We start from the raw sequence: 11,175 nt of genomic DNA, 5'->3' as shown, positions 1-11,175 counted from the left end.
CTTGGATCACAGCCTATAAGCAATTCTTAAGAATCTCATTCATAAATATATATATATATACACATATATATACATTCATATATATATATACATTCATATATATATATGCATTTTTTCCTCCAGAGAACCATGATTAATACATATGGACTTTGTATACCTCAATGCCCATCACAATGACACACCTCCTCCAACAGTCTCAACTCCTATGACAGTTCCACAACCTGGGGAGCAAGCAAACGGGAGCAAATGGAGGCCATCCTCATTCAGACCACCAGACTCTTACAGAACATGGTGTTTTGCGTTAGTCTCCTTCTATTTGGATGCCTCACAGTCACTCATCAGCCATTCCTCCTTTGAACTACTAAGCATCGTTCTGTAAGAACCTATCATCTCGTCTGTCCATCTATCTGTGTGAGGCAGGACAAGAAGACAGGAAAAATTCTGGGGTTTATGGGAAAGGAATGGAGCCTCTCATTCTGGACTCTGATTCAAGTCTCTCACTCGCTGAGAGTCGAGAATTCCACCACGAGTAACAGGGAGAGACGATAGCCTTTTATTGAGAGATTTCAAATAAGAATGTTAAAATTGCAATTAATCAAGCTTAAGGTCTGCACATATATGAACAAATATGGCCTTTAAAAAAAAACAGAAACCTGCAATTTCTTGAGAATCTAATGAGCTAGACTAAACTCCACTTATGGTGTAACGTGTTTTACTCCCCTTGTGTGATCTACTTGACCTATGATTTCATGTTTTAATCCTACCCAAAGCATCCTCGGATTACCCTGTCTTCTCATTTACCTAAGAAACAGGAAAAAGAAAAGTTCCTTAGAGAATTTGGAAGAATGTAATTTAGAAGCCACGAGAATCACATACTATTAAAACACCGAATCGTGACTCCTCCTCGAGCCCAAGCCCACACTTGGGGGTGTATTCCCCTTCCCCTTCCCTACTTCTACCCCTCATTTGTGGATCTGCATTAAAATCTCTCTTATATTCCCACACCAAGGACTGCCCTGGGGCTGTGAAGCTGAAGAGAATGCCGGCACCCAGGGAGGCTCCCTGCACCTTTTGGAGCAGAGCACCTAGAAGCCTCAGGATGTGCACACAGGCCAGGGAGCAGGCTGTGTCCCGCTATTATGTCTTTATCTCCAGGGGCTTTGTACTGTCCAAATTTGCTCTCCTAGCAATCAATGCCCCTGTGATGGTTTGCATATGCTCAGACGTGGGAATGAGTGGTGCTATTTGAAGGTGTGGCCTTGTTGGAGTAGGTGTGACCTTGTTGGAGTAGGTGTGGCCTTGTTGGAGTAGGTGTGGCCTTGTTGGAGTAGGTGTGGCCTTGTTGGAGTACCTCCCAAGCACCTGTTTGTCTTGAGTCATGTGGTCCACACCCCAAACTCCCTTCTGAGGGGTGAAGGACTGTCAGAGTTCCTGGAGGGTATGCACAGAGCGCCTTTGCCTGAGGCTACCACCAGCATCCCCTATTTTTCTACCCGCCATCACGACTTATCACCATCTACATAAACTTCAATGTACACATTGTGTATTTCCATAATGTTGTCAGCTGCCCATAGAGCATCGAGGATATATTTCCTCGCGTTAGAGTGCTGGTAACTCAATTTATAGCAATTTATTCCACAAAAGCAGGCAGTAACTCAGATGGTGAGAGGAGGAGAGAGAGAGAAGGTTCCGAGTACCCACCACTGTTCTTCAGTGCGGGCAATCAAAATGGTAATACATGGAATAGATTTCTCCAAGTAATAGGCTCAGCTGGCAGATGTGGGAGTTGAGTTAAATGCCTTTTAAGTAAATCTCAGCGTGAGTTATCTGCTTGCTTGGATGGGCAGGCATCAAGACTGCAGAGCTGTGTGGACAGAGGGTGCATGCTTATAACGTTCATTATCCCTCACCGGGACTCTTTGTTAAGAAGTTAAGGACAACATGTGTTTGGGGGTCACTATGATAGTTAGCTACTGGTATAGTGTTGAGCCATTCATTCTATCCATCCATCTATCCATCCATCTATCCATCCATCCATCCATCCATCCATCCATCCATCCATCCATCCAATTATTCTTCAAGCCTGTTAATGTTCAATTCGTGCCAGACATTGTATTAGGCAAAGAAGACACAGAGGTAGAAGTGAGAGGCAGGGAGACAGTTTTGTGCTTGCTATATAAGTACGAAGACCTGAGTTCGGATCCCCAGGTCCTACCTAAAAAGCTTACAATCCCAGTAGTGGGGAGGCAGAGACAGGCAGCTCCTTATAGCTCCTTGGTTGGTCCACTTCACGCCAGGAGTCTTCAGTTTCTTAGCAATTGTTTACTGCGTTTATAGCTTCAGAGAGGGGCCTTGTGAGTTGATAAGTTTCCTTAGCTGGAGAATTGTGTTTCAAATGAGACCAGCAACACAATAGTTTCAGGTCTCAAAGAGACCTTGCCTCCTAGCACTTCTTGCTCCGCCCCCTACTCTACACCTCTCCAATACAAGGGGCTTGCTTTCTCGCTCCGCCCCCTACCCTACACCTCTCCAATCCAGGGCCTTGCTTTCTCGCTCCGCCCCCTACCCTACACCTCTCCAATCCAGGGCCTTGCTTTCTCGCTCCGCCCCCTACCCTACACCTCTCCAATCCAGGGCCTTGCTTTCTCGCTCCGCCCCCTACCCTACACCTCTCCAATCCAGGGCCTTGCTTTCTTGCTCCACTCCCTACCCTACCCTTCTCCAAACTTGAGGCTGACTTTCAGTTTCTTCCACCCAGCTTCGGTTCTTATAAACACTTTGGCCACACACTCTCTTGGTTCATTCTTTCTTTGTTACCTTTCCTTCCTGGCCTCTTGGTGGCTCCTTTCTTGGTCTGCTCAAAGCTTCCCCCTTTCCCTTCAAACCCTGTGCCCACCGCCCCAGCCCCATCTGCTTCCTTCAAGGCCTGTAGCTGCTCACCGAGTTTTCCTAGAGTCAGTACTGGTGTGAGAGCCTCTTGGATCTGCTGACTTGGGACCCTGGTAGGAAAAAAGTCTAACTCGGCTGCTAGCATGATTCCTTCCTTCTCTCTCCCTATGACCAGAGGTTCTTTGTCTGTTTTGTGAGTTTTTAGGTACAGTCCTGGACCCGTGATCAGAGCTGAGCTGAGCTGAGGAGTTGGGGATAAAAAAGGCACTCAGGTGAGAAAGAGAAGGAAGCAGTGTGTGGGGTCTGCCGGGTGGTGTCTGGTGGGTGGTGTCTGGTGGGTGGGGACAACTCACTGGAGGGAATTTGACTAGAAAGAACACAACTGAAAGTGGAAAGAAGAGGAAAGGGGTCACATTGAAGTGGAGTGACAAGTTTATTTATGGTGTGTGCCTGTGTGAACCCTCACATACTCAAAAACATCCCGCAGAAATGACCTCGAAAGTCCTGCTTTGGCAGCCAGCCACAGCAGAGTGTCCCTTGGGTGGGGTTCTCATGTTAACGAATAAGTGACTGCCGGAAGTTAACCCATCTAATTGAGGACCCTAAACATCCTGCAGAAACTGACAGAGGCGGCCATTAAGGCAGATGGCTTCTGCTCCCGGTGGAGAGGCTCAGGTAAAGTAGCGTGTCCTCAGGTGATGAGAAAACACCATGACCAAGGTAAATTATATATATATATATATATATATATATATATATATATATATATATATATATATATATATATATATAAAAAGCACATAATTTGAGGCTCATAGTTCCAGAGGATTAGCATTCATGGCCACCATGGCAGGGGCAGCAGGGGGTAGTCCTGGTGCTGGAGCAGTGGCTGAGATGACATCTGATTCACAAGCAGTAGGCAGAGAGAGCTAGCCGAGACGCCATGGGCTTTAAACCCCAAAACGCTGTGGAAATGAGAGGGCACAGGCCATTCTGAGGAGTGCTCTGATGGAAGCAGGAGCTGGTTGCCTCAGGAACTTCATTCCGACTGATAGTGGACTGTTCAGGGACCACTTCCTACCAGGGGTGTTGCCAGATAGCAGGATAACAGTTGCAAATACTTCTTGCTTAACCGTGGACTCTGGGCACAGGGAGTTATGATTATTAGCCCTCCCTTGCCTCCTAAGTGCCCAGGAGCCAATAGCAACCAACTGTGAAACAAGAGAGGAATGCCGTTCTGACTTCATTTCCCACTCCCCTCAAGTGTGCTTATCTGCAGCTCAGAGCTGGGAGAGGGGACAAGAGGGCAGCGTCACAGGTGGGCAGAGAGAAACAGGAGTTCAGGGATCATACAAGGGTCATTGGACACATGATAAATTACTTCTAGTAGTATCCCAAATATAATCAATGTTCTCTCTGCTTTCTTCCCTGTACTTATGCTTTTAAAAATATTGAAAAAAAAAACAACCATACATTTCTCTCTCTCTCTCTCTCTCTCTCTCTCTCTCTCTCTCTCTCTGCATGCCACTATGTGTGCATGTGTATGTGTTGTGCTGTGTGTGTATGTGTGTGTGTGTGTGTGTGTGTGTGTGTGTGTGTATTCATGCAGGGCAGAGGAGAATTTTTGGGAATCTGTTTTCTTTACTACACAGGTCCTGGGTTTAAAGCTCAGTTGTTTGGCTTGTCAGTAAGTGCCTTTCCCCACTGAATTATCTCATCTAACAGCTTCTGTTAGATGACTCCATCATAGGGCCAGAGGTGGGGCACATCCTTGTTAAAAGATGAGAGGAGAGAGAGTTCAGCCTGTACACACCAGAGGTCAGCCTGTGCACACCAGAGGTCAGCCTGTGCACACCAGAGGTCAGCCTGAACATACCAGAGGTCAGCCTGTGCACACCAGAGGTCAGCCTGTGCACACCAGGGGTCAGCCTGTGTTCATCAGAGGTCAGCCTGTGCAGACTAGGGGTCAGTCTGTGCACACCAGAGGTCAGCCTGTGTACCTCAGAGGTCAGCCTGTGCACACTAGGGGTCAGCCTGTGTATATCAGGGGTCAGCCTATGCACACCAGGGGTCAGCCTGTGCACACCAGAGGTCAGCCTGTACACACCAGAGGTCAGCCTGTGCACACCAGGGGTCAGCCTGTGTTCATCAGAGGTCAGCCTGTGCACACCAGGGGGCAGCCTGTGTACATCAGAGGTCAGCCTGTGCACACCAGAGGTCAGCCTGTACACACCAGAGGTCAGCCTGTGTTCATCAGAGGTCAGCCTGTGCACACCAGGGGTGCTGTTCCTCAGGAACTGTTCACCTTTTGTTGTTCGTTTTTTGTTTTTTCTCTGAGACAGGGTCTCTCATCCTAACCTAGGGCTTGGTGGTTAGGTGAGAATAGCTGGTGATCCGAGTGAGCGTGGAGTCTTCCTCTCTCTGCCTTCCTGGAGCTGAGATTGCAAATGTGCGGCAATGTGCTTGGCTTTTCCAGGTGCCAGTGGGGAACTGAACTCCGATCCTGTTGGCTGTGCGGTGAGCGCGTTACCCACCGCACCCATTGTCTTTTCCATCCACTGCAGGGCGAGTTAGGCCAGTGTAGGTTAGGAAAGGTAGCCTCCTGCTTGACTAGTCTCTGATTGTAGCCACGGGGTGGTGGGGGATGGGAGGCAGAGAAGGGACTTGTTTTTATTGAGTGTCAGTGATGGCCCAGGCAGTTTATTAAGCATTCTTTCATGTATTCATTATTGGAACGATTAACATGCACCAAGGCAGAGGGACCGTGACAGCCACCAAATGAGCTGTAGTCACCTCTGAAGACAAAATCAGCCCCCCTGGGGTCTAGCGTGCTGGACAAAAGTGGCTCTGGAAAGGTGTTGGAAGGGAATTGTATTCCCAGGCTCTCCCTGGACAGCCTACAAACAGACATTTTCATCCCTATAAATAAAGCTGCTCCTCCCCCAGCGCTGTGCTTGGATGAAAATATCTATAACATGACTAATTATGGAAATTTCATAATGCATCATTAGTTAGTAATTATGACTTTGTCAGGCGCCAGTTAATTTTTATGTTAGAGTCACTCAGTGTGTGACATGGAAATATTAGCTTGTCATTGGCTTTCCTTCTTGCTGGGGGAGAATACTTTCAAAAGTTAGGTTAGTGATGGGGGGCAGGGAAGGAGAAGCAAGGAGGGAGCGGGAGATCCACGGGAAGGAGACAGAGAGGAGGAGAAGGAGGGATGTGTGTCTCACACACCAGGAGACAGGTGGAAGGACCTAGAAACTGGTCTCATAGGGTGAATTCTGTCTCATTTGCTGGCCTTCTATGTGTAGACCAGACCCAAGGAGCTTTTGTGGGTGTTGACACATTTCCTAATAAGAAGGCATTATCATTTCACAGCCTCCTTGGAGAGTCTTGGCATATCTCATTTTGCTTGAATAAATTATTAATTTGGTCTAATTAGGCTCATCCAGCACTTGGGAGGCAGGCTGAGCTAATTTGGGATTCCTGTGTGGTTCTGCATGCACGCTTGGCTGGGTGTAGATGGGGATCCTGGTGGCAAGGTCCCCTCCTTTAGTTAGGGTGAAGGTACAGAGTAAGCGATGGGAGTGGGATAGTAGCTTTTACCCAACTTCACCTCTCCATAGGCATCTGCCAACTGAACTCCACGTGCCGAAAGCCCCTGCACTTCTTCAGACCCCTGGAGCCATAACATGGTTGCACCGTTGCCTGGGTCAAGGGAGGACGTGGTTCAAAGAAGTAGGCTGTGGCGGGTTATTCTTCACTTGTTCATTACTTCAGGGCTTCCAGATTCCAAAAAAATGGCTTGAGCGTTGAAGATGATGGGGAAAGACAATGCTGGGTACTGAGTTACAGATCTCCTCCATACAGCTCTCTCTGAACTTTAAAAAGATCATGTCAACTCTGTGACCATGGCCACAGCTGTGACGATAACTAGAGCTACTGTAGCACAAGGAATTAGGATTCCAGGGAGTATCATGGCGTAACCAGGACAGCAAAGAGCCCACGCCCAACATTAACATCTCAACGTTGATGTTGGCATTTTTCTGACGCCGCCTGCGACGCCAGTGTGTGAATATCGGGTGTGGGTCTGCGGGATTGAAAGAAACCACGTACACGGGTCACCCGTTTTCAGAGAGTGCCACCATGGCTTTACTGAGATCTCCTTATATACCCGAGGCAAAAGCTGTGGAAAAACAAGGCAGGTGAAAATCTCCAACCAGGAAAACAGGAAAATTCTGTGTGGTGGAAAGTCCTGGGCCCAATCAGGGGCATAAACAACTTCTTTTTTTTTTTTTTTTCTTTTTTTCGGAGCTGGGGACCGAACCCAGGGCCTTCCGCTTGCTAGGCAAGCGCTCTACCACTGAGCTAAATCCCCAACCCCCCCCTTTTTTTTAAAGATTTATTTATTTATTATATATAAGTACACTGTAGCTGTCTTCAGATACACCAGAAGAGGGCATCAGATCTCATTACAGATGGTTGTGAGCCACCATGTGGTTGCTGGGAATTGAACTCATGACCTCTGGAAGAGCAGTCGGCTGCTCTTAACCGCTGAGCCATCTCTCCAGCCCCGTAAACAACTTCTTAACAACAACAAGCAGGAAGGCTCGGTGTGGAGGAAGGGTGCCATGGAAAATCCCAGCCCCAAATCAGGGGCCAAGAGCAGCTGCCAAGGGTGTAAACAACTTCTTGCTATAGCAGGTTAAAAGGCTCAGCGAGGGGAAAGGGAAACACCCCAAGGTAGGGCCCAACATTTTTCTACTCATTTCTTGAAAAAAATATTTTTTTAACATTTTAATAAACTTAGTGTGTGTGCTTACAAGGGTCAGAGGACAGCTGGCAGGGCTTGGCTTTTCTTTGAAGATGTGGGTTCAGGGATTGAACTCAGAGTCTCAGGCTTGGAAGCAGGTGCCTTTACTCACTGAACCATCTCACTGGTCTTTCTCGAAAAAAAATTTTTTTTTTTTTGCTGGAATATAGGCAATGAAGAGGCAAATGCATTAAATAACTCTATTTTTAAATAATTTTCAAGTCCCTGTGACATTTCTTCCCATTTGACAAGGTTTAATATTTTTTTAAAAAATTTATTTATTTATTTTATGTATATGAGCACACTGTAGCTGCCTTCAGACACACCAGAAGAGGGCATCGGATCCCATTACAGATGGTTGTGAACCACCATGTGGTTGCTGGGATTTGAACTTAGGATTTCTGGAAGAGGAGTCAGTGCTCTTAACCACTGAGCCGTCTCTCTAGCTCCGCAGTGTGAAGACTTAACTTGCTTTTGAGAGGAGATAATTGTCTTTGTGGGGTTTTTCTGTGACCAATGCCAGATTTGAAACAGCTTCAGAATCCAGGAGACTCTGCGTGGGTATAATGGCTTAGTTGGGAAGGTGCATGCTATGCAGCTGTGAAGACCCAAGTGCATTCATAGTGCACACATGCAAAGCCAGATGTGGGGATATGCTCTGTAATCCCACATCTGGGAGGCAGAGAGAGGACGATCTCTGGAGCCTGCAGCCTAGCCAGCCTACCCCAATCAGTGAGTCCCAGGTCTCAACACGAGATCTTCTCTGAAATAAGCAGGTGGACAGTGTCTTAAGGATGACACCTGTGCTGGACCATGCCTTTGGTTCCAGCAATCGGGAGGCAGAGGCAGGTGGGTCTCTGAGTTTAAGGCCAGCCTCATCTACAGAGTGAGTTTCTAGGACAACCAGAGCTACACAGAGAAACTGAACCCTCTCTTGAAAAACCTAAAAAAAAAAAAAGAAAAATGACTTTTGGTACATGCACTACTGCATACACACACACACACACACACACACACACACACACACACACGCGCACTAGTGCACACACACACACGCGTACTAGTGCACACACACATGCGCACTAGTGCACACACACCCACACACACACGTGCACTAGTGCACACACACGCACGCGCACTAGTGCACACGCACACACGCACGCACACTAGTGCACACACACACACACGCGCGCACGCGCACTAGTGCACACACGCAGACGTACTGGGTGCTGAACCGTTTGTGAATCCGGCCAGCCTGCGTGCGTCTTGGGTAGCTTACCCATACGGTTATGCCAGTGTTCTTTACATAAGCATTTGTCTCCAAGATGAGGGAGGCTTCTATAACCCGCAGGCCAGACACCGCAGCATTATCTCAGAGTTCCAGGCTCGGGCGGAGGACACCTGATAACCCTTCACAACTTCCTGATGAATGGAGCAAAGACGCCCAACAGAGCTGTGGTGATTGCAATGTAATCTTTCTCCCTCGTTCAGGAGGCTATTGCAGCGCCTCAAGGGCAGCACTTTAAATCAATCAACACACTTAATAGCAACACCTGTTTCGGTACTGCACCCCTTCTCAAGGGATGGCTTCATCAGCAGAGGAGTGGTGAAGGGGCGACTCCCTGTGTTACAAACAGGGAAACCGGGGCCCAGACAGAGCAACAGGAATAAGGACCCTGGGATTTAACTTTTCCCTCCTTTTGGTTCTTCCATCAGTTCATGCTGTGAGACCTTTCCACATTACTTATGCTGAGGCTACACTACAGCAGTCCCCTCCCGTAGACCTTCCTGCTTCTGCTTGCTCTCTTCTACCTCATGCTGTCTGGGCTCAGAGACACGGGCTCGTCTGAGACAGGTCCTTGCCTCACCGTGACTGGGAACTCGCTTTAAATATAGCTTCAGCAGGTCTCCCAATTCACAATCCTCCCCCTGCCTCAGCCTCCTGTGTGCTATCCCGAGGATAACAGGAGTGTCCTACCACAGCCAGCTTCAGTGTGAGCGTGTATGTGGCATGTTCAGGTTCATACGGATGTGCGCACACGGGTGCGTAGGGGTGCGTGTTTGTGGAAGCCACAGGATATCTGGTGTCTTCATTCTGCACCTTTTGATTTTGATTTTTATTTATGGGTTTTGGGGATCGCAATAGGTTGTCAGGCTTGGTGGTGTGGTACCTTATTTCTGAGCCATCTGGCTGGCCACTCTACCTTTATTTTGAGGTAGTCTCTCACGGAGCCCGGAGCTCAGCTAACTCAGCTAGATGGGCTGGCCAGTTAGCTTCAGGGACACAAGGCGACCCTCATGTTTGCTGCTGCTGTTGCTGCTGCTATTGCTTCTCGTCATTATTCAGCTTGAGAAGACAAGCTTGAGAAGAAGCTTATGAAGACAGCACACAGAGGTGACAGAGCCTGTGGAGTTGGAGTTGGGACTCAGCCTAGGTGCTTCCCCCTGCAGCAAACCTTGCCTTTGTGTGATTCCCTTGCATTCTAAACAATCAAGAGCCATTATACCGTTGGTTATGATGGCTTAAATCAATGGGGTTGGGGATTTAGCTCAGTGGTAGAGCGCTTGCCTAGCAAGCACAAGGCCCTGGGTTCGGTCCCCAGCTCCGAAAAAAAGAAAAGAAAAAAAAATCATTACAGGTCATGACCGTGGATCAAGGCAGACTTCAGTGAGTTTTGTGCCCATGCTTGTCTGTCTTGACTCCTTATCGAACTGCTTTCTTACTAGACTTCTCTAAGATCATTATAGGAAGTCAGGGGAGAACTCTGCGGCTGCTGTAGGGAGGGATTGATGGTATTGCCTCTTGCCCAGCAGTCTTCCCGTCACTGGGAGTCATTTCTGTTGTGTCTCCTCGCTGGGTTGTACTCGGTGCTCTGGACACTGGGGGGCGAGATAATAAAATACTCAAACCTCCCCTTTTGCTTTTGCGGCCAGAAGTCTCAGTCAGGGATCTCATCTGAATTCATCTTATATTTTCATCCCATTTTCCTTTCGTTTTGATATCTTCATGGTAAAAATTGTCCTCGTGTATTGGTGTAAGCCACCTTGGTCTCTTGACTGAGAATGAAACAGAGTGTCCACTAAGAAATGTGTTCATTTCCTTGTCCCATCTGGTCCTGCCCTTAGTGATGACACCAGGACACTGCAGGGCAGGATCTTTTTCCTAGTCCAAGAGTCTGAATTTATCCGTCCTCTCAACAACCGTTCTTTCAACAACATGTCTTCCCAGAAAAACAGAGGTAGAGGCAAAAAACCATGTGATATTATGTTATAGGGAGCACTTCCCAGGGTGACGGGGATGACACATTATAGGGAGCACTTCCCAGGGTGACGGGGATGACACATTATAGGGAGCACTTCCCAGGGTCACAGGGATGACCACCACTGGCCTTCAAGGATGAGATGTTTGTTTCTTCTTGAGGAGCTGTCACTGTTGAAACCAAATGATCTGAGGAGAACAGTCCGGCCCA

At 47.9% G+C, this 11,175-nt stretch overlaps 1 long non-coding RNA gene across 1 annotated transcript; it reads left to right on the top strand.

Annotated features, from left to right (window-relative positions):
- Positions 1-1,351: 1,351 nt before the first annotated feature.
- Positions 1,352-3,631, top strand: LOC103694287 (uncharacterized). Its single transcript, XR_597133.3, has 3 exons — positions 1,352-3,002; positions 3,095-3,161; positions 3,507-3,631. It is a non-coding gene; the product is annotated as an uncharacterized LOC103694287 (long non-coding RNA).
- Positions 3,632-11,175: the final 7,544 nt, after the last annotated feature.

The sequence above is a fragment of the Rattus norvegicus genome, chromosome 19 (genome assembly GCF_036323735.1).
Source record: "Rattus norvegicus strain BN/NHsdMcwi chromosome 19, GRCr8, whole genome shotgun sequence".
NCBI classification, from domain to species: domain Eukaryota; kingdom Metazoa; phylum Chordata; class Mammalia; order Rodentia; family Muridae; genus Rattus; species Rattus norvegicus.
The sequence above is the reverse complement of the archived record's forward strand: the minus strand, read 5'-3'. Positions and strand labels throughout refer to the sequence as shown.